The following is a 22,763-nucleotide window of genomic DNA, read 5'->3' as shown; positions in this document are numbered from 1 at the left end:
CGCCCTACTCAACATGCTGCCACCACGACTCTCACCTAGGACAAGTAGACCGAGAAATTAATTAACGAAGAACCTTTGAGTGCAACTAAAGGTGTGTGCATTGAAAAACTAGTTTTTTACCTAAATTATGTAATACTTTTTAGTCACACTTTGAAATTAATGTTGTGAATTAAAAAATGTATTTATAGTTTAAGTGTTTTTACGGAATTTTAGTTTAACTTGTAAAAATAATTTGTATATGCATATATTCATTCTAAGACCTCAATCCAGACAATAACAATAGTTAATTATTGTCTTGATAATTCTAATACTGTATATTTGAAATTGTGTTTTTCACTGAATTTTTTTATCGCACAAAGAGGCCAAGGATCGGTGGGACCTGGACCGGTTCTTTAAATTTAATCTTGAATTTGTCACGTGAGACGACGAGTCTGCGTACAAAATTACAACTCGTTCGGCTTCGTAGATCCGAAGATATGAAGAGTCAAATATTTGAAAAAATATAAACAGACAACAGGGCAAGTTAATTAATTTTTAAATAGTTTCCGTATATGTTGTTCTGAACTCATTTATGATTTCCAGACAATCCACTGTGTTGTCAGATGTAATAAATATTATTCATGTATAGTGCTGTTAGGCAGCATATTGTACAAGTGTGTGGACATGCGTTACAATATCTGCTGTCAAGACCAAAACAAGTCCAAAACAAACAGTAGTCGAACATGTTGGCTGAATGAAAATAATAATTTAGAAAAACATCTGACGCATTTTTTTTATTCGGTGATAGTATTGAAAATAAGTATTGTCGATTTAACGGTTAACAATGTTTTTTGATTGCGATTGTTAATAGTTAGCAGTGCTAAAGTGCCTTGTGAGTCTATTATTTTACAATACTTTACATTTTTATAAGATGATTGAGATGATTCATGGCCAAGTTAATATTCTAAAATGGACCAATGCATTATTAATATTCTCTATGGCCTACATAGCGGTGGGAGGGGGGGGGTGTTATATAACTCAATGTGTTTAAGACATTCTCAACAGAATTAATCATCTTAATTTAATCTGTGAATTACATATTTGCCAGGGCCAGGCGATCCCCCCCAGCAACAACATGCACCCAGATCGCATTCATACTATGACGTGAGGAACCTTGAAACCAGGCGCGAGTTCCCCTATGATTACGATGCCCACTGACCCAGAACTCCGTTTAAAACGAGTTTCCTCCCATTGTGAAACTCTGGACACAATTTACATCGGTGCGACAACAACAAAAAGGGACGTCATTGATATGTTTCATTCACTCGTTCACTGCGAGGGTTGTCACGGCACTTGTGTTACACCAAGCCACTGTGTTCCAGTACAATACAATACAACTTTCTTTTTATATTCTAAAATAAGTAAATACTGTGAAAAGCATGAGTCAGTAATGCGTGCTCGACCATTAATGGGCATGAGTAATGTTTTGCAAAGACGGGCATTATAGCTCAACCTCTCTCTCTCTCTCTCCATTTCCAGCTCATTCAATAAAAGGCACGATGCTGTATTTTTCACCTCATCATTTACTACCTGATTACAATTTTTTCCATAAACGTCTTCAAGGTAACATGACCCTGCTCGGCATTTTGCATAAAATCATCATCATCATCATAAGCCATGACTTAAGCCACGGCCATCTCTCACAGTCTCACGATGCAACGATTCATGTGGCTCCTGCACATGAGCTGATTTCATAGCTTCATTCATAATAAAGGTTTCTGGGTTAGATCGCGTAAGTGTGAATGTGTCGTAGTAACCCTCCACCATCCGACACAGCCAGTAAGGTTTGTCACGCAAACAACACACCAATTAGTTACGACTTCAGCCCACCGGTGTGTTGGAGATTAAATCCACAACGTTTACAATTTGAGTAGTACGACGTTTCGCTGCTAATTACATAGCTCCATTCTAGATTTGAAGTTTTCGTGACTGCAAGGATCCATACTCTTTAGTTCTTTTGGTAAAGTCACGTAGGTGAAAAATAAAAATAATAAAATGAAACGTCGTGATTTAATTTAGTTATTTTCATTTTATTATTTTCATTATTATTTTTTCATCTACGTGACTTTACCGAAAGAACCAAAGAGTATACATAGCTCCATCTCTACGATGGGTGTCCTCTTGGTTGCTACTTCTGTCATTCGTCTCATCCCTTAGAGGCGTGCCCTGCCCAAGCCTCACGTACTCCTCCTCCCAGTCTGAATCGACGTTCTCTCCTCTCGTTTCAGATGGGTACCACCACTCTTGCCCTGTGCCTCGTCTCTTTGTTCCTGACCGATCCTGAACAAAGACGGTCACTTGCATCGCGCGCTTTCAGGTGCGCTTCTGTGGCCGTCTGGAACGCTCTTCCTTCCAATATTAGGAAGCCACTGGAGCAATGCACTTTAGCATCTAAATGGAAAACTCATTTCTTAAGAACAACTTTTCGTGTGTAGTTTGTTGTCCTTCCCCCACACCTTCACACCGCCGATTAGCACTGTTGGCTAGGTACGGTGCGAAAGAAGTTCAACATACATGCATCTTCACTCATCGTCGTGTTTCTGTTTCTGTCTCATTACAAGTGTAATTTCAAGCGTGCACTTCTTCACGCTTATTTGGCCACGAGATGGATCATTGCTTCATGTGACCACAAGGGATGGCAACACCCTGGGGAAGCCTCTATCCAGCAGTTGATTAATCATGGCTGATGATGATGATGATCAAAAACATTTGTTAAAAGTTGTGAAGAAATCAATGCAGATTGTATCAAATGCTTGCAAATGAAAACAGTCACAATCTGAAGATGTGAGTTCATTCTGATTAACTACAAAAATCACGAACGGGATTTGACATTCATTGCATTTTAATGCAAGCAATTATACAATTTATACATTTCTACTGTATCTTAATTAGGGACCATAATCATCAAATACAGCCGATCGTTCCATTGTAATTGCTGCTCACTTGCCATTGTACTAAAACCATCCTTAAGCTGAGGCCCGGAAACAGAACAAATGAAATTACTCTCACGAGATTAACCAATGCTACACACATGAAGTACTCACTGAAGTGATTATCCAAACAACACTATAGATGTGGACTGCTGTTCCTGTGGGGCTTTTCCATTTTCACATACACTTATATTGTCGACATAACCTTGCCGAGACGATTTCTGTCATCAGAACCGCCACGGTGGGGGGGGGGGTGAAGCGTCGTTGATGTAACGTGGTCGACATTAGATTCCCACGGTGCGACAGACTTCTGTTGACATCAGAGACAAAATGTGGGCGCCCAAGTCGACCGTGCAGACACAAATCTTGTGAGATTCACGGTGCTCAGTACTGCATATTCATACATCCGTATATGGTATAGCAGGCAAATAGAAGAATACATGAATACATGAAAATGTGTAGTATACTACACTACTATAGGATAACACATACTGAATGTATCGTACTGTATATGTAATGTATGTGTAAGTATATCTACAGATGGAGAACCTTGGTGCATTGATTCATTATCACGGCAGCCGATGAACTCGGTGACCTGAGATCGATTGTCGACATCAAAACCGGTGCGTCTTCAACCTGAATTATCCATTGTGGTGAAGTATAGTCAAATAACTCTGTGGCTCGACAAAAGAACTATACATAATACTAAAAAAAAATTTTTTACAGCATATAGTCCACATACTGTCTACATTTCACATGCTAGATACAAAGTATGCCCATACAACTAATGTACGACACTTACGTGCCAATGTCACGGCATATCCAGGCGTGCGTGTTGTGTGTGACACGCATGTGTTTTGCCAGCTATGCAACCTTGCAAATGTTCTATGAACTTAGGTCGACAAAATAAACCGCTTTCAATCTTAGACATTACACTTAACATATCCTCTCGCCCCCAAACTAACACATGCGCACTGCATTGCGTACGTTTTACCCCGTAAATGCTCACGGACGGCAATTTGGAAAGAACAAAAATATGACCACATCTGCGGTACGACACTTTCCTTGAACTGCAACCTTAAAAGAACCAGGCAGTTATTCACCCACCAAAGCGTACACCTGAGCCGGTCCAAAACATTTACCAGCGTGCCTTAAGCATGCGATATTAACTCTAAAAATGCGATATAAACTCTGAAAATGCGATATAAATAGTCACTCCCACGCAGAACAGATGTAGCGCGGAGAAATGTTGTGCAACAAATCTTCTGTGCGCCATGCATTAATGATGAGCGCGACTGGTAACATGTGTGAGTGTCACAATACACATTTTAAATGGCTGGATATTGGTGTAAGGAAATGTAAATATTCACCAAATGCCATCTGATCTCCTTCTACATCCATTATAAAACATAAGTAGATTGTAGAATTGACATAATGACACTATTCATGATACAAATATCACGTACTCATTTGAGGCTGAGTCGACCGAGGGGATGCCTAGGACCGGTTTAAATATTCGTCACTGATGTGAGCGGGAATCGCAGTGCGCTAGTCACTGCGCTATTGCTTCCCACACGATTCGATACAAGCCCATATATACACACACAGACATACAGACATGCAGTATGTGTATTCTTGTTTGTGATTTGAAGAGATCACATTTGCTACAGGTACAACAATTCATCAACTTGTTAAAACATAGCAAAAAAAAAACAATAATGGTGAAATATCATTGGAATTGCTCCAGGGAAAACACCCCTATAGCATGCCAATTTAAAAGAGCAGTCCCCTCTTCAAATAGAGAACCTCATTCTCATCAGTTACACAAACCCTCATCTCATTCGAGTGCATTTAGCTCATACAGTGTTGGTCAATGCTGATTAATCACAATAACCTTACAAATCCTAAATTACACTTATGATTAAATAGTAAAAATGCAAAAGCACCACCGTTAGGGAATACTGTAATTGATTCACTATCAACTACAGATTAACATTGTTTAGTTACACTTGTAGTCAAAAAATACAAGTCTCATATTATAATTATAATCAGCCAATGTTCATCCATAGCTCTATAAAAACCTCTTTCCCACGCTCTCGACATCCCTCATGGCCTTGAGATACCACAATCTTGTAATTTTGCTTGTTGCGGTTGAACCCAAATCAAGAGCCGAATGGCTCACAGGGTAAATCCTAATAAATGAAACTGAAAACATCAGCTGATCTCATCACTCAAATTCCACCGCATCTCGGGTGCATTCTCTCCCTTTGCTGCCATTCCATTACCAGCCTCAACCATTTACCATTACTCCTTCTCGCAAAATGTCCCGCCCAATCCCACTTTCTTTTCTTAACAGGTAATATGATGTCTCCAATTTGCAATTGTTCCCGAATTTACCATTTTTTTGCTGTATCCTAGTGTCATTCTAAGCATGCACGCCTTCATGTTTAGTTGCACACTTTTCAGCTATTGTTCCATTTTGTCAATATCCATGTCATAGCACACGATATTGAAACGTTATCCTTTCAGACCCATTTCTAAATTGCTTTTCATTAACCAATTCAGTTTTACAATGCACTCCATACTGCTCTTTCTCACCTCTTCATTTCATCCGTTTGATCCTAACACTCTTTCAATAATTGCGCTAAGAGACAACAGACTGCTATGTGTTTTACAGTTGTTTCCGTGTTATGCTTTATAGTTGTGTCCCTCCGACGGCGATTTTATGTTACAGATCCATACACGAGACTGTACATATACACTGTCGCACAGGCCCTATGCAGTTGGTTACAATGACGACCTCTACTGCCCGTCCTTCCCAATGTAAATATCAGCAGAGTGTGGGTTTCCAGGGCACCACCACTCCAATGCACAGTGAAGCTCCTCTCCCCGTCCGCCCCCCTGAGCATCTCGCAGGCCCCCCAATATGATGCACATGGCCAAACGTGGTATCACAATTCCCTTGACTATCTCTAGCTCCAAACCCCAGCCCGGGCATCCTTGACAATTTAGCCTCCCGCCACTCCTCCACTGCGCAGTACTGCGAACAGCCCTTGCGTATGGAACTGGTTTATTTTTAAATACAGAACCTATTTACGTACACTGCTCACTGGGGATCACGACATCCTCGCTCGGTGTTATGTTCATACATAACCCTCCTCCAGAAGCAACATGTATGCGTTATCGTGACGGTACACTCCCAGAATGAGCGTAAAAACACTCAAAGAGTCTGCTACCCGGCTCTATGACTAAAGCCACTCAACACTGTATGGCTGTCGTCTGAACATACAAAAAACATTCACAGCCTTCGACCGTGGCTGGCGACTTATACGTTGAATTTTAGAATATTAATATTGCATCTCACCAAAATGAAAATTTCATTTTAGTCTTGGATGATGATTATGGGGATAAAAACTAAAAATAGCACCATCTATATTAATGTAATTGATGTGCCCATGCCCCACCAACAAAAACATGCCACTGTCTCAACGGTTGAGCAACAACAACAAAACTGGAATTGCCACTTACCAGATTGAGAGGGCCTCGCAGCTTTGAAACTGGCTTGCTGACAGGACACACAGTGCCACCGCTCTTTATCAATGGGGATGCGCAGCTTAAGCTGTGGTCCAGACCCACACGGAACATGGAACCGTGAACGTGCTATTATGTAACAGCAGGGCGCGCAGGTGGCAACCCATGCCAAACTGAGCCTCTGCAAGGCTGCGCACAGCGGGGTGATTTCGGTTAATTTTATGCGCGCACGAATTATTTGCTTAATTTTAACGATTGGAATTGTGCGCGGTGCGGCACTGAATTGTTAATATTAAGAATTTGTTGTTATCGCGAGATTGAATGACTAAATGAGTTGAAACAAAGTGGTATTGTCCACCACCAGAGATGCAAGATTTTGCTCATAAACAGTGGATAGATTATGGCGATTGAATATATCAAACTACAGTATATGCACATCCATGTATTTTAATTCTAAAATGTAATCAATTTCTTCCAACGTAAATAATTGACAAAGTGACGATCAACATTATTGGAATCGTAGTCAATAACCAATTCAGCAAATAATATTTTTTAATCAAATTATTATATTTTTACAATTAATAAACATTCTATACAGTTTGAACAAAAATATAACTGATTTATTGTTTTTGAGTCAGCCATGAACAAAGGCATTAATATCATATTCTATCTTCTTGGTTCTTTCGGTAAAGTCACGTAGAAAGAAAATAATAAAATAATAAAAAATAAAACATTTTTTTACTATTTTTATTTTTATTATTTCCCTTCTACGTGACTCTATCGAAAGAACCAAGAAGATGAATCCCTGCAATCAAGAAAGCTTTAAATTGAAATCATATTCTATTTGAAAATCAAAATCATAGCACACATTCAGTAGTTTCCTGTCACAATGTTATTTTGCCATAGAGAATCAAGTCATTTTATCATGAAGGTCACCAAATATAAATGTTTAGTTTGCAGAGCTCGAAACAACATGGCATGATTTTCCCCACTCCCCCAAATGTTACGTCTCTCTCTCTCTCTTTTTGCATCATAATCTAATTCGCATACAATTGATGCCCTGCCAATATTACATTATTATTTTAAATCTACAAACACTGCAACAGGTACAAACCGCAGTTCGAATGTACGAAATAACAGAAATCCGGGAGGCCGTCGAGAGCGAATCGCGAAGGTAAATTGAGAGAGCGGACGGATCCATCAACCAAACAATGTCAGGGCCCTGTGCGTTCGGTTTGTCCCACTGACCTACTTTGGGCTGCCACGAAAGATGGCGCCATCCTCTCTCTCTCTGTTCTCTCTCTGTTCTCTCCCTGCTCTGGCCAGACGCACAAACCACGCGCGCTCCATTGGCCGCAGTGACAATCATCCCATCCCATACACACACCACCCACCCCCCACCACCAAACGCGGATTCGCGTTGACTTTTTTTGCGAACCGCTCACTCTTGCGCAAGGCACGCTCCCTCCACATTTCCCACCCCACCCCCACATTGGACAATAACCAAATTGGTGTAATTCACACATTTAACAACGGCGATATTCACAGTTCTGACACACCCCCGATGCATGCCACACGCGGTCAGATGTTGGAAAGCATTGTGTGTGTGTGCTCGTGTAAAATACTGTGATTGTTTTACTCTCTCTCTCTCATGTGTGCACACGCGCGCGCGCGCATACGCGCACATGAAAATCACACGGCGTTTAAATGTGCACGTAAATATGAAAACAGCACGTAAAATAAGGAATGTGTATTATATACTGAATGTGCGATAGAGAAAGGTGACGTTAACAGCTGCATGATACTGTAGTATAATACAGTGTACAATGTCATGGGATCTCCTTTGCCAGTACCATAATATGATAATAGGTTTTTCCCCTTTTTTTCTGGCAACAAAACAGCTGTGTTGAGATGTTAAAACACCAAACTGAAACCTTTTACAAGGAAATCATGTCTGCATTAACCACAATGCTTGTGGCCAGAATGCAAACAAAAAACTCTGATAATATATGCATTGTCTTTGAAACTGAGAGAGAGAACAAACCTGTTTTGTTGCCAGATAAAAGGGGAAAATTGTATTATCAGTGTACAATGTGTTCTCTATATAATACTTAACGCAGCGGTATTTCAACAATTTAAATCTAATTGCATTACTGGCTTCCAAACCTGCCTACCACTTTACCGAACAGAACCATTGTGAAACAAAATGTTCTCCAGAAGTCATTAAAATGAATACGTCAAATGCTGTCCAAATCGGAGTTTTAATTGCCATTGACTACGTTGTGCATCAGCCATTGAGATTTTAAAGAGATGCTACTTTGTCCAAATTGTTAAATTTTCTCGGTTATGCATTTATCTCACTGAATTCCAGAAAGAAAAGGCAAGCCTTTAACAACCCGGACATGTGATGCACAATATGGGGGCATGTAATAACGATTGGACAGACACACGTAAGCTGAGAATACATAACCGGACAATTATAAATACGGCAATAAATGAATGCTGTCTTTTACTCTAACGGAATAGGAATGCGTTGCCTTGGTTGGGTCGACTGATCTTCTTGAGGAAGTATTGACGAGACTGTCATGTACAAGAAAGGTTGCTGTTAAATTGCTTATTCTGGATACAGAACAACATTTTAGCTCATGGTAGTCGGTACAACTGGATACAGTCGATGGCGATTGTCATGTGTCTAGGGTAAATAATCGATTAAGTTAATGGGCTGTGGTAAATGTTGCCACCCTCGTGTCAGCAGAGGTCACGTGAACCAACATGTACGAATTCAAAGTTATTTTGCGCATATCTTGATGCATGTATTTATGAATGGATACATTGTTACATTCCTGTTATTCATCGCATACATTCGCCGAAACAACAAATTTGTACTTAATTGGCAGTAATTGTGCGAGTTAAAACTTCAGTTCACGGCCAATGTGGTAGAGTATAATGGAACACACTGATCAACACATACCAGAATTAACCACATTAATTTCAGATAAACTTGGCACCAATTATTCGTAATAGAAATGTGAACCTTCGTGTCATGCGCGTTAGCACAGCGATAGAGAACCCCTGCTACACGGATAGTCAACACGTAGACGAGCAGGTTTGAGAAAGAAGAGTCAATTTCAGTGTCCTAGCTTCAGCCGTGCTTGGGGATGTCCCCCGTTATTAGATCAGCTGTAAGTATGAATGGAAAAACCTCTGTGAGCTGAGGCTACATTGGCTGAGTAGCTCAGAAACCTAATGCTCACAGTGTCTAGGTACTGAGCCACATCACCTCTGAGTTGCTAAATATTTTAGCCACCAGGGCGAAGTAAAAATAATCTTTCTCTAGAATAAGATTTGAAACAATGGGGGCACTTTTCTTAAATCTCCCCACCTCTTGTCTATCAAGTATTTTTTAAAAATGGGTACACAACAGTTAGTCAATCGACAGGCCATGTGTGGTGGCGTAAAGTTTAGGTACTCCAAACTCTTCCAATAGGCCTGGCCATCGTGGAAAAGAAGACCAAAATACTTTCAAGTGGTAGGCCTTCACTTTAAAGGAGGAAAAGGTTCAAGGCTACGCCTTTGCCTTACATTTTTTCTCAACTGGGAAAGTTACCACAAGCAGCAACATAAAGTCTCAACCAAGTTACTGCACGAAGAAAGAAAAAAACTGTCCTTGAGTTGCTGTTTGTTTTCATTTTGAGCAAGCACACGCAATAGCGGACAAAAACAACAAAACACTGAATTCAAAAAAGGGCAAGAGTGCTCAAAACAGAAAAGTGGTTCAATGGGTTCAGTTAAATAAGTGGATGTTTTTGCTAACATTCATCCATTTCCCATTTTATTTATTATGTGGTCATTCAAACAGAGTACAACAAATAACTGTCCCTTAAATGGAGAAATTGCCACCCAGTCTTGCCAGCGGGCACACAGTTGTCAGTTTAGCGCTTTTGTCGGAACCAACATAACACTCGTGCTTTAATCTCTACAGCAGTCTGACCAGGTCAAAATTAATACAGTCCATCAGTTATTGTTGCACCTCCCTGAGGCTATGCAATAACCTTCGTATGAATAAGGGTTATTATATTTGACACACCTTTGCAGTGTCTTTTGTTTACAGCTTGTGGTCTTTCCTGCAAGCTCAGACATGAACACCCACGGGGTCTAATCCTATTGTGATTCTACATACGTATGTTGGTATCTGAAAAAGGAACAAAACAGCAGATGGATATGAATGAGGGTCCTTAAAAAATATTTGCCCTTGGGGGTTTCGTAGAATACGAATAAAACATACATTCCACATGTTATTACTGAGTACACACTGGCATTGACTTAATAGATTAGCACCCACAGGTTCAGCCACTCTCAAAAAAATCCAGCATTCAAATGTAAACAAAGCTCGCGTATTACCCCCCAATGCTCTATGGACCACCTGTGTCAAATATAACGTGGTGTGGGCCTTTCTGAGAAATAAATACGAAAATCAAGCGTCGATATTTGTTATGACTACTCTGGCCTCGTGGCTTTCTGAACTTCTATTCACCATCAGCGTTACCAACAAGCAAGCGTGATATTGCTGCTGAGTTCCAGAAAGTCGAAACTAATCCAAAGTTGTCTTGCTTAAACATATGCTGCTGGTTAGCATCAGTCAACAAAACGCAACATTGACCAATACCCCGACAGACTAAGTCATACACTTGATGTTATTACTATTGCAGCACTGTTGTCACCACCACCACCACTGTATGTTCTTGAGCCAATAAGTATAAAGAGGTGAAAGGAATGAACTTGCACATTTTGTTCTGCCAGTGCCCTTCAAAACCATGGAACGGAACCACTCGCAACAAAGCCTATTTGTGCGTGCACCTTCATCCTTAACTGTCGTTAGCATTGCGGGTCACAGGCAGACGACACCGCTGCAAATTCAAGCACCAAATCATTCGCAGTGCCACCTCTGCACACTGCCGTGCTTTTACGTGCCAGACACCGCACACTAACAAGGTGCAGTTCCTGCTTGGAATTCAGTGACCGTGATTAATTCTGTACCATAAAGACATTGAGCTTTCCTTGGACGAGTGACAGATGGACAGCGAAATAGTTTTGTCCATGGGTTGTTTTTTTGTTGCACCTTCCAGTTCTCCTCGCTCCTCGCTCTCTAACAGCCACTCAGATGAAAATCAATGTTGTATACCTCATGTTCACTGGTACACGTGGGCATTTGTTTCTGGCTACATAGACGGTAAAGAGGCAATTGAGAACAGAAAAGGCTGGAAAATATTTTTTTATGCTTTTACATGAATCATTAAATGTATGTACTCCGGCATAACAGTGGATTGGTGAATTTAAGTTGTTCAAAATTCAGTCCATAAATTAGCCTGCAGGAAGTTGCAAAACACAAACGTTGTATTCTTTAAATAACACGCAGGTAGCATTCTGTCAGAAAAGCGTTCGAGTAATATAACTACACTAAGGATTATGTACATAACGTATAAGTACGGGGATGGTTTTTCTATTTACTACATTTTCCTTTTCATTATCCATCCTCAATGGTGCTTATTTATTTTAAATGGTGCTTATTTATGTATAACTAATTCAAACAGACCCACATGTCTTCATCGCAAGGAAATTACTGGGTAAAGTATAAGCACATACAATTATTATACAGCGGTCAAGACGTGTAGATTACAATTCTGTGAAATAACATACGGTACACATACAAATGCAAATTATAAGTAATTGGCAGTTCCAAAAATTACCTTACTACAAAGATACATGTTTTATTACGGTAACAACCAGAACACCACTTCACATACGTGTGTGTGTGCAACGCATAACATATAGAGCCCTTTCCAGGGCAATGTTTCTACACACTGGAACAAACTCAACAAAAAATATATCTATTGAACGTCAACAAAATACAGCACACAGGGGATCAGGAAAAATCCGTGAATTTCGCGTTATAGAGCTGTCTCCAAACAAATTGGGACACTTGCGCGCTATAACGTGGAGTGGACACCACCACCACCACCAACAACAACAACAAGAAACCCCCGAGCCGCATTCACTCTCCTCCCTCACCTGAGCTGCCGTTTGAAGCGTCGGCAGCTGCGGCCGGGATTCGCTTCCTCAACTCGGCGCACGCTTGACCCAGAGCGGGGGGGGGACTTACACGGGTATATCCCCCCGGCGGCCTCTCGCGATGCGATGCGCGCGTCTTGTGTGTGTGTGTATATATACGCGGTGCGCGCGAGCCGGTTTGAAGGCGCACGAGCCGCGGCACTTATATAAGGTACCTAATTCTTCGGCTCTCGCTCGGCGTGGCGTAGGGAGGGGGGGCGAGGATTGGCACGGCCTCGAAGTGGGGTGGTGGGGGGGGAGATGCTCGTGATGAGAGGTCTCTGGGCTGTTAATGACCGATTCGGGAAGGTAGTGGCAGGGGGTGGGGGAGGGCCGGATCTGGGGAGGTTGTAATGAAAGCGTGCTGCTGCTGCTGCGTGAATCTCGGTGAGTGGTTAGGTGACACGGGCGACGGCGAGGATGTGACAACGCTTCCGCGGATCGGCGATTTTATTGGGGGATTGTACGTGGGGGATCCCTTCTTCTTCTTCTCTCTCTCTCTGTAATTGCATCTCTTCATAACAACTCGCCCGAATTTCTGCTGAATGTTAAAACAAATAACGATTTTTTTTAAACGCCATATTTGGAGATAAATGCACGCATTGTCTATAAACAATGCATCAGTGCAAGCAGTGAGTTCAAAAGCTGTATAAGCACTCGTCTGATATCGCCCCGAGTAATCACATTATCCGGATTTACTGCATTTATTTGGCAAGAAGACTGCAAATTGGACTGTATCAGTCCAAGCGCAGTGCTTGCGTTTGTATTTGTGAGCATTTCAAATGAACACTCTGCAACTCTCACGAGCTCTCTGAGTGACAAACGCCATGAGAAAGCTGTCAATAGCGCCTGGGTGACTTGGGCAGGGGATCGGTTCGTGCACAGAGCACTGAAGTCACCAAACCGTGTTGAGACTGAGACACAACAGCTATGCACCTGGCCCAGCAATCTTCAACAACCACTTGTTCCGCAATTTAATTACTGTGGGGGGGGGGGGGTTGATTTAAGCAGAGATTACGGTGGCACCTTCGGTTGTAAGATTTTTAAAATATATATTTTACCAGGTTAGGCCCATATAGCTCTTTTCCAGAAGCTACCTGGCCACAAATGATAGTTTAACGAAGTGGCTTATCGCGTGGAAATATATTGCTGCCAAATACTTTAAACGCACGTTTCTAAATGAAAAATCCACGCGACCACGGGGAGAACATACAAACTCCAAATATACAGGCATCAGGTTCCGGATCGAACCCACGACCATCTGCATGCCAGGCGAGATATTTAACATCTCGCCACCGTGGCGCTCTAATCATAACCACATCCACTGCTGCTATTAGCAATGTAACGTCTCACTTTCCAGAACTGTGCATTGCCATGAATAATAAATCATCATTGCTTACATTCCATTGTCAATCCACTGCTGGATGAAGGCTTCCTTACCCTGTTTCGGTCAAGAGAGTTCGTTGACCATATGGTCTCTCTTGCACCTTCCCCTCCCTCCTCCACCGGACACAAATAGCCAAATAATAAAGTTGTCACGTTAACACACGTGCCAATGTATTACTACTTCCAACAGTAATATTAACGTTTTATCTAGAGGTATATTCAGCTGTTATGCAACCAGTTCAGTATCAAATTGCCTCTACGATATTTTCTAATTACAGCACCTGCTTATGTCCACGAAATATGGCACTCAAAGTGGTTTCTGCTCACACAGAACTGTTTTCACACTACTGTATACTGTATTAGAAAAAGTTTTGCTGGCTGGCTTCCTGGCCAGATTCCCGGCTCACCGGCAAGGCCGCGTGCCCTGTAGTGATGGCGCCATCGACGAGGGGTGTGATTATGTCCAGTTTCCACTACACTACAAATAACATTTTAAAGTATTTTTCAAAAGCCTCGAAAACTAAACGTTACTGAGAAAATGTATATTAAAAAGGTCATCAATGTGAATGCTCTAACCTGAAACTTGCCTAAAAAAATAGATACCGTTAGCCTGAAAGTAAAAACACTGGAGGAGACGAGGTGCGTCTATTTGCTGACCCCTAGTGGCAATATTGGGTACAGCATTAATTGTTTTAATTTTACGTGCCAGAGGGGTTGAAGAAAGAGAGAGACTCGTGAAGACCCCCCGAGTATAGAGTGTATTGTTGCATGTGACAGAAACGTGGACTCTGAGAAAAGAAGACAAGAAGACTGGAAATACTGGAAATTAGGGTTTTAGTGATAAATGGATAAAATCAGTTGGATGGACAGAAGTAGACCAACGAGAGAGTTATTGAGCAGGTTAAGGAGGAGATAAGTTCACGAGAATAAATCCAGAAGAGGCAAAAGATGTAGACCGTGCACATTCTCGGAGGTGAAATCTCAGTGAAGAAAACTCTGGAAGGATGTGAGGAAAGAAGTCAAGAATAAGAAGAAAAATTCTGATAATAGTTTTTTTTTCTGGCAACAGAACAGGTGTTAAGATGTTAAAACAACAAACTGCATTAGCCACAATGCTTGTGGTCAGAATGCAAACAAAAAACATCCTCTAATAATATATGCATTATCCTTGAAACTGATTGGTTGAATTTGAAAATTATGTGCGGTGAATAATGACCGTTGCTCGATACACTGACTATTACATTTTTTTCTTTTTGGGGCAGTGTTTTTGGCGAATATGTTGATTTTTATGTGTGCTTGCACACCACTGCCAATGCAGCAGCAGCACCATCGCCAAATAATGTTTAATTTTAAAGAAAAGTGGGACCCGACAGCGATTTAAAGTAGAAAGCTAAATATTGGACGGCATTGAGGGGGGCGTTTGAGCCAAAGGCCTGCTGCCATTGAGCAGAGGACTAAAGAAGCTCGCTGGTTTTCCCTCGCATCACGCCCGTCCTCATAAATGTCCCCTCAGATGGAATCCTCTAACACTCGATATCACAGGCCAAACAACCACACACGGTCGCAATGTCCCCATCACTGAAGGTAAACACCGTGCGCGGATTCAGCAATAATAAATCTTTCCCCGTTGGCTGCCAAGGCCAAGAGCTTCTGTCCACCCACTTTTATGTATGTAGTAAAATTACTGCTCGTGTGCCACGCTCAATTATTTAAAATAAAATAAAACATATTTCTTGAATTATTAATTGGAAGAGGAAAAGCCTTGGAGGCTTGTGCCCAATCTGTTTGGTCAGGACTGGGGCCAGCTCTCCATTTATCTCAATTTAGCTCAAAAAGGGCATTAAACAGGGCTATTTACCACAGAATGCTTTGATAAGCAACTTTCATCATCGTTAGCCAAAGTCTATCCACTGCTGGATGAACGCCTCCCCAAGCAGCTCTGATCTCCCTTGATCCAGCGATGTAATAATCCACTTGGCACGTGTGTACTCAGTGGCGGATCCATGTGAAGCGGAGAGAATGAGGGTGATCTCCCCCATTGATACTCTGAAAATGTATATCTTATTGATATTTAACAGAGAAAATACATTATTTAACGTATAAAAAAGGTTGACATGGTTTATACGGCTCCCACCCCTGGAAAGTTTATACTTTCTCAATCCACCTCTGTACACACAAGCTGATTTGATCGCTCCATCTCTTCAGTAGACGTAAACATTCTTGGCCATGGACCACCTTTGCTTTTGGCGATGTGTCCTGCCCAAGTTCGCTTATATTTCTTAACTTTCACATCAAACTCAATGTGCTTTTGCTTAAACCTTAACTGTACATGTTTCTAGGTCATTAAGAAAATATTGCATTTGAGGGATGCAATGTGTAGTATACCTAAGCCTATCTGTAATCTCATTAGTTGTGCAGCATTCTGAGCAGCTGGGAAGAGAACAAACTCTTTAGGAGACAATGTCAAATATTTACAATGAAGTACGCTGTGTTCTCAAAATAACATTAGAATATATGTAGTGGCATCGCTGGATGTCACCATGCTGTGGGTGCAGTACCGGCCCTACAGGGGCACGGTGTGCGCTGGATAATAGCGCTGGATGGCACCAGGCTGTAAGTGCAGTGTCGGCCCTACAGGACAGGGTGTGTGGGTGCCGACCAAGGGATAAGGTTGTATGAGGCCATGGCACTCTGGTTGACCTTGGAGGACACGTGACTGGTTAAGTTGACAGAGGGGCCCCAAGAGGGGGCAAGGGGGGGGTCACGTGATTGGGACCCAGATCCTTCCCGAGGATTCTGGAAGGTGGACGTGGCCAAGGACGGAGCCGTCCACGCCACAGAGAATATAAGCCGGGAAAGAAACCCTTCGTCTACGAGTCTTCCAGCACGTGGACCCGGGCAGATGTTGTAGTCCCGGGTCCGTAGTAACAGTTACGTAGTAACTAGTGTAGTCAGCCGGGTGGTCACCACCATAGGTTGTTATTCTGTTAAGGGGAAGTTGCCCCGTGTGTTGGAACTGAATAAATGTGTTGCCTCCAAAGTCTACGTCTGCGACTCAGTTGAACCCATTACATATATACCGTGTCCGGGTTTTGGAAGGAACCCCTAAAACTTGCAAGGCGGAGGCGGGGGTCGGAAATAGATTGTTTTTATATAAATGGCGAATTTCACTCTCAAATATAAAAACACAATAGCGTGCAAAGTAGTGCTGACATAACATTAGCAGCCGTCTCTACGCTGTAGCGCAACTTCACGTGCCAGCGCTGTCCCAGTTTAGCACCGTACTACACATCAGCTAGTGTAGCAGAGGAATGTGTGCCAGAATTGGCTTGTGATTATTGGCGTTTTCGAAAGGTAACTTTTACCTCTACTTTTGCTGAATATCGCTTTTGATATCAGTATAAACACCATGCAAACAAAGCACACGGAGTGTTTGCTTGTAAATAGAAGCATGGGGTTAATGTTGTTTTCGTCACTGATAGGAAATATGACATTTCTACCAACAGGCCGAGTTGTCCATCATCAGCCGTGATTTTATCCACCGCTGGATGAAGGCCACCATCCTTACACTAATATAGGGGTTAGCCTATATTAGTATACATAAAATGTATAAGTTACACGCCGTTAAATACATGTTGTCTTGATGGCGGGGGGGGGGGGTGATTTGACTCACTTTCTACCCCGTGCGTGTAGTGAAAGTACGAGTCACAAAGTGTAAGTATGAATCGGGGTCGGTCGCGTATGAGCGGGTCCATGTACTCTGAGCCCGCGTACTCTGAGACCCTTCCTTACAATTTATATCTTTTGTTTCATTTTGTCAACGTCCCTATTTCTGATCCATGTCATAGCAGTTTCATGCACACAAATAAAAAAAAACACCTTTCTCTTCTTCAGGCACGTTAGCTTTTCATTCAGTTCAGCTTCCAAAGAGTATCCCAGTCGGCTCAGGTCCACCTTTTTATTTCATCACTGTGATAACTGCCATGGGAATACTTACTGTTGCAGTGTGTTCCGATTGTGTCCCAAACAACAGATATCTTATATCCTTTAACAAAATTACATGCACGCCCATAATACTGATCAATCCGATCCTGCAAAATACAAATGAATAATCAACTAGCATGATGCCTAAGCCTTTGGTAGACTGTTACAAGGCATTTAACTCAGTGGAAATTGATAGTCATCCAATATCTCACAAAACAAGGCATTAGTAGAAAATGCAGTATGTACAGTGTAATGAAAGCTATATTATGTATACAATTGGAACAGCGAAACTGAGATTGCATGAAGAAACAGAATGCGAAATAGAACCGGTGTCAGACAGGGCCACATGCATTCGCTCGGGCTATTTATAGCAACATGTGGTATACACATTCTGGCGTTTTCAGAAAATTGGATTGGAGAAATAGAATGCATAAACATAAATGAATAAAATATTAACCATCTCGGATTTCAGAATCAGAATCTTTATTTACAGTGGAGAATTTGCCGATGACGATCATAACAACCAATTAAAATTAACTACAGGAAATGAGAGAAGTATCTAATAAAGAAGCCTGCAAACTGTGGACTCAATAAATGAGCAAGACAAAAGCAATGTACAATAAGTTTGAGAAAGTACCGGGGTGTATGTTTAAAGACTGTCTTGCCCTGAACAGTGAATCGTAACATTTCCTGAAAAGGCCATTCATTCCCAACGTCTTGACCTTTCCTTCCTCTCATTGACAATAACAAGTTTAAAGCCAATTATTATTTTAAGTGTACTTAATTATTATTTGCAAACGTTCACTGCGCCAGCAACTACTGTGGTCACCGAAATTGTATATATTCAGTTTCCCATCGTTTAAGAACAGTCTGGGATAAAATCCCAATGCAAATAATTTTCCATGTACATACATACATTGGCCTCGTTTATTAATTAACAAATGCTTTAATGTATAAGATATAGAGGATAAAGCTGCTTCCACAAACTCAAACTACCTTTAATTCACGATCTATTGCTGGCTACCGTCCGAGAAAGCCCTGCAAACAGCATATAATAGCCGCTTTTATTATTAGCAAAAGCCAAAACCCCCTCCCACCCGACTCTCATCCCAAAATAAATCGTGCAGGAAAAACGCTTTCACCGCCACATGGACTCAAACTTGACCTGCACTGAGGCTTTTTCGTGGCAGATTACCTTAATGGCAGCTCTCAACAGAAACCACAACCGCCATGCACTGTTACAATGACATTTCTGGGAGAGGGGGGGGAGCAAATATAAAAGGAGGAGAAAAAAAGCACCACAGGAAACACACAGCGCTGCTAACAACTGGGACACGCAGAGGTGGCAGTCGGCGGAGGGCGACAGGGGCGTGAAGGTAAACATTGCCCCGGAGCAAATAAAAACAGCAGCAGAAACGTGACGGGCTCCTCACGTGAGCGGCAGCCTCGTTGTGTAACGATCTGATGCGGCGCACGTGCCACGCGTGTTATATAAGCGACCCGGCCCTTTGCTACAGAGCCCTCTACCACTACCAAGCAACAATCACCACCACCACCACCGGGGACTGACATCTTCACGCATTTACTAAATGATCGAGGGTCAATCTCTAGCGCTCACTCACGCTCTCTCTCTCTCATTCGCTCACGCAACAGCAGGCACGGATGCAGTTACAAAGCCATCAGTAAATATAACCGTAAATCAACATCCTTAAAGCGACACCGATTCAACACGCAGCAGAGTGTCGCGTGTACAATACATCCCATTTGTTGGGCTAACTTAGTAATCCGTTTATTTGTTTGTCCGTTCGAGTGCGTGTCTATTTAGATGCTTTAAAATGTAAAGCATTAAAGACTAGCCTTTTGCCCGTCCATGGACGGATGTATTGCAATACATCTGAAACTTGGCAAGCGAAAAGCAGACCGCGACGTGATATTCATTGCATCAATTCGTGTTCACCACGACGTCCTTTTTACTTCGATGTCTCAACAGCAGCGTGACGGAGATCACGTGACGTGAGGGTTCTACCTTTGTTAGTGAGGGTTGTGAGTTGACGCCGAGGAGGGGGGAGGAGGCGCCTCGCCCCCCACCCATGTAGAGTGACGTCACCCGATAATTATTATTAATGGTAGGGGGGTGTACATTTGGAGCACGTCACCTGCTCATGAATATTAATTAGAGGGGGGCTGGTCGATGTGCAGTGACGTCACGAGCGTTAAGAACATGCCTGAGTGATTATAGTAGGTATTAGCGATAGGAAACGTTTACCAGCGGACGTTTGATGAGTCTCTGTTCACAGATACGCTTGCATGTGCTCATGCGCAAGCTGTCAAACACACGAGCAAGTAAGTGTAGACATTCACGGCTCTATATTTTGTTTTAACACATCCAAAAACACATGCGACAACACGCCACCACCAATAGAAACACATCCTTCAGAGGGAAATGCAGCACAGCATTTTGCAAAGCCACAAATAGCCAATTTCTCAGAATTGCTACATACTGCGCACTAAGAGTCAGATCATGAAAGTCACCACACGAGGAGCCAACCAAGGAATTGTGCAAATCCGCTCAAATGTGGCTTCGTTGCACTACACCAAGAGCTGACACACGTGTCAGTCACGTGGCAGTACAAAGCAAACATGGATTGCACTCGCATATATATGTATATACATAGCTGTCAACCAATACGGTTTACTCCGTATTCTTGTGCAGGGAAATTGAGTTTTCAGGTCCATACGGCGTACAGCCGTTTCAATAGGGGCAAAAAAATGTGTGTGTTTCTCCCTTGTAATGGGACTTTGTAGGATGCACGTTCAGATGTATAAGGGCACAGGGTGACCAATAAGGTCTGAATTGGTCTGTAATAAGGTAGGGTACTGATAAAGGATTGACAGGGATGCGTTTTTCTCCACGCAAACGTTTCATAAAGTATGAACAGCAGCAGTAACGCTCAAGTCTAAATGGTGCACATTTCGTAAACTCGGTCTAACTTGTGTTTGAAACAACACAACGCAATTATCCTTGACATTTTAAGCCCGGAGTAAATGTCACACGCATTCTCTTTAGCGTGCCCAGAGACCAAGGCTACAAAAGCGAGTTTCTCATTCAATAAACACCAAAGTTACGTTGACTTTCGATACCTGTAAAACCTGCCGCGTTTCACCGCTGTGAATAAGCATCTTGTTTAGGCAGTGGCGTCGTAACTGCGTTGTCAGCTCAGGGGGCAATCGGTGAGGTGGGACCCCAATATTTGATGTGACTCGCACGGTCGCACCTCGTCGGCTATAAATCGCGAGTCCTCTGGCCTAAACACATCATTACATCAAGTTTTTGTTCTTTTACACCGTTGTTGAAGACATATATCATGGTGGTTGTCTGTGGGACCCCCAACTCGTAGCTTTGGTCACCACGGGGGGAGGGGGGGGGGCAAGGACCCCCACGCTAATTACGCTACTGTGTGTAAGAGACTCACAAAGAATCAGCTGGCGAGAGATCACACATTTCAGCGAGTTCTACGAGCAGGGTCCACGTGTGCCTGGGGCAAGGAGTCCAACCTGTGTTAACGTGTTCACGAGCTAACTCACTAATGCATGAGTATGGAATACATTTCTAACCTGTTTTAACATGTTTAGGAGCTTATTTATTAATGTATTCGTGTCAGAGCTGGGACGATCAGCCCCATTAATCGACCAAAACATTATAATCCACTGTTTTCTTTTGCAGCCACTTTTTGAATAGACGCGGCTGGTGGTGCCGAAGACGACATGAACCCCCCATAAATCACGTCCCGTCCACCGTGGGAAAACGTGGGAACAGAGGCGAGACTTACCCAACAGCCATGAAGTGCAATCCACTTTGGAAGGACAGTGCTGTCTGCCCTGCAAACTATGAATACTTGAGTCCATACGTCCAAATTACAAAATGTGGCATGGACAAAGCAACGCTCACAGTATTGTGTCCCAAATGTCACTTTTAACATTACGGATGATGCACCTGATTAATTCATTATAGTGCTTCCCCTCCCCGAATATTGTTGCTGCAATTTACTTGGCACTTGCAGTGGTCCAGCGAAGTCCTGGGCGATTGGTGGTGTGTTGTGCTGTTTGGGTGGAGGGGAAGTGTGAGATTAGGCCCGTTTATTGAAGGTGATGGCACACATTCTGCACATGGGGCGGGTCTCCGTGGATGCATTTTCAATTTTTTTAACGAGAGGCGTTACGCAATTTGACATTTTATTGCGCTCGTCAATTCCCACAAATCTACCTCCGTCTTTGTGAATGCCTCGCTCGAAGCAGACGCTTTAATTTAGAGTGGAAGGTAACAAAATAATGTCATGCCAGGTATTTTTGACGTTACAATTCACAAATATGGGACAATACCATGCTACATGGCAAGCTAATAAAAAAATGGTAATTGCTTAACATACGTATGTCACAACATATTGGCACAAATACATCACTTATATAGGTTACTTTACACACTAAGTAATGACCTGCAGAACTGTGGCCCATTTGAATTCCACCCAGCAAGTCAGCAGACTTAACTGCCCGGATAATTAATTTGCAGTAAAATAAAACGTCCAGCAACGTAATTGTCTTGTTCTTCCTGCCATTTCCCCCACTCAAGTGCGGTCCTTGCCTTTCCCGGTCCCTATTTCTCCACTCATTCCCATCCTATAGCCAAGCATTACCGGTCCAACGGAAGAGCACCGTGAATGTAAGCTAAATTTCACATTTAACAAAAGTGGCAACCCATAACATGTATATACACGGTCGTGATGGGAC

At 42.4% G+C, this 22,763-nt stretch overlaps 1 protein-coding gene across 4 annotated transcripts in view; it reads right to left on the bottom strand.

The window, feature by feature from the left end:
- Window positions 1-13,405, bottom strand: part of LOC116942863 (uncharacterized) — a 66,963-nt gene extending 53,558 nt beyond the window's left edge. For 3 of the 4 annotated variants that reach the window (XM_032955246.2, XM_032955248.2, XM_032955249.2), the window contains exon 1: window positions 6,498-7,872. The gene's annotated coding sequence lies outside the window, so the exon portion shown is untranslated. Of the gene's footprint in view, window positions 1-6,497; window positions 7,873-12,569 lie in introns of those variants that run through there. The other variant, XM_032955247.2, reaches the window with a different exon arrangement.
- Between the last annotated feature and the right edge of the window lie 9,358 nt (window positions 13,406-22,763).

This window comes from Petromyzon marinus, chromosome 16 (genome assembly GCF_048934315.1).
Source record: "Petromyzon marinus isolate PM22_M1 ecotype Great Lakes invasive population chromosome 16, UKy_Petmar_22M1.pri1.0, whole genome shotgun sequence".
NCBI lineage: Eukaryota > Metazoa > Chordata > Hyperoartia > Petromyzontiformes > Petromyzontidae > Petromyzon > Petromyzon marinus.
Note: the sequence above shows the minus strand (reverse complement) of the source record. Positions and strands in the feature narration are given on the sequence as shown.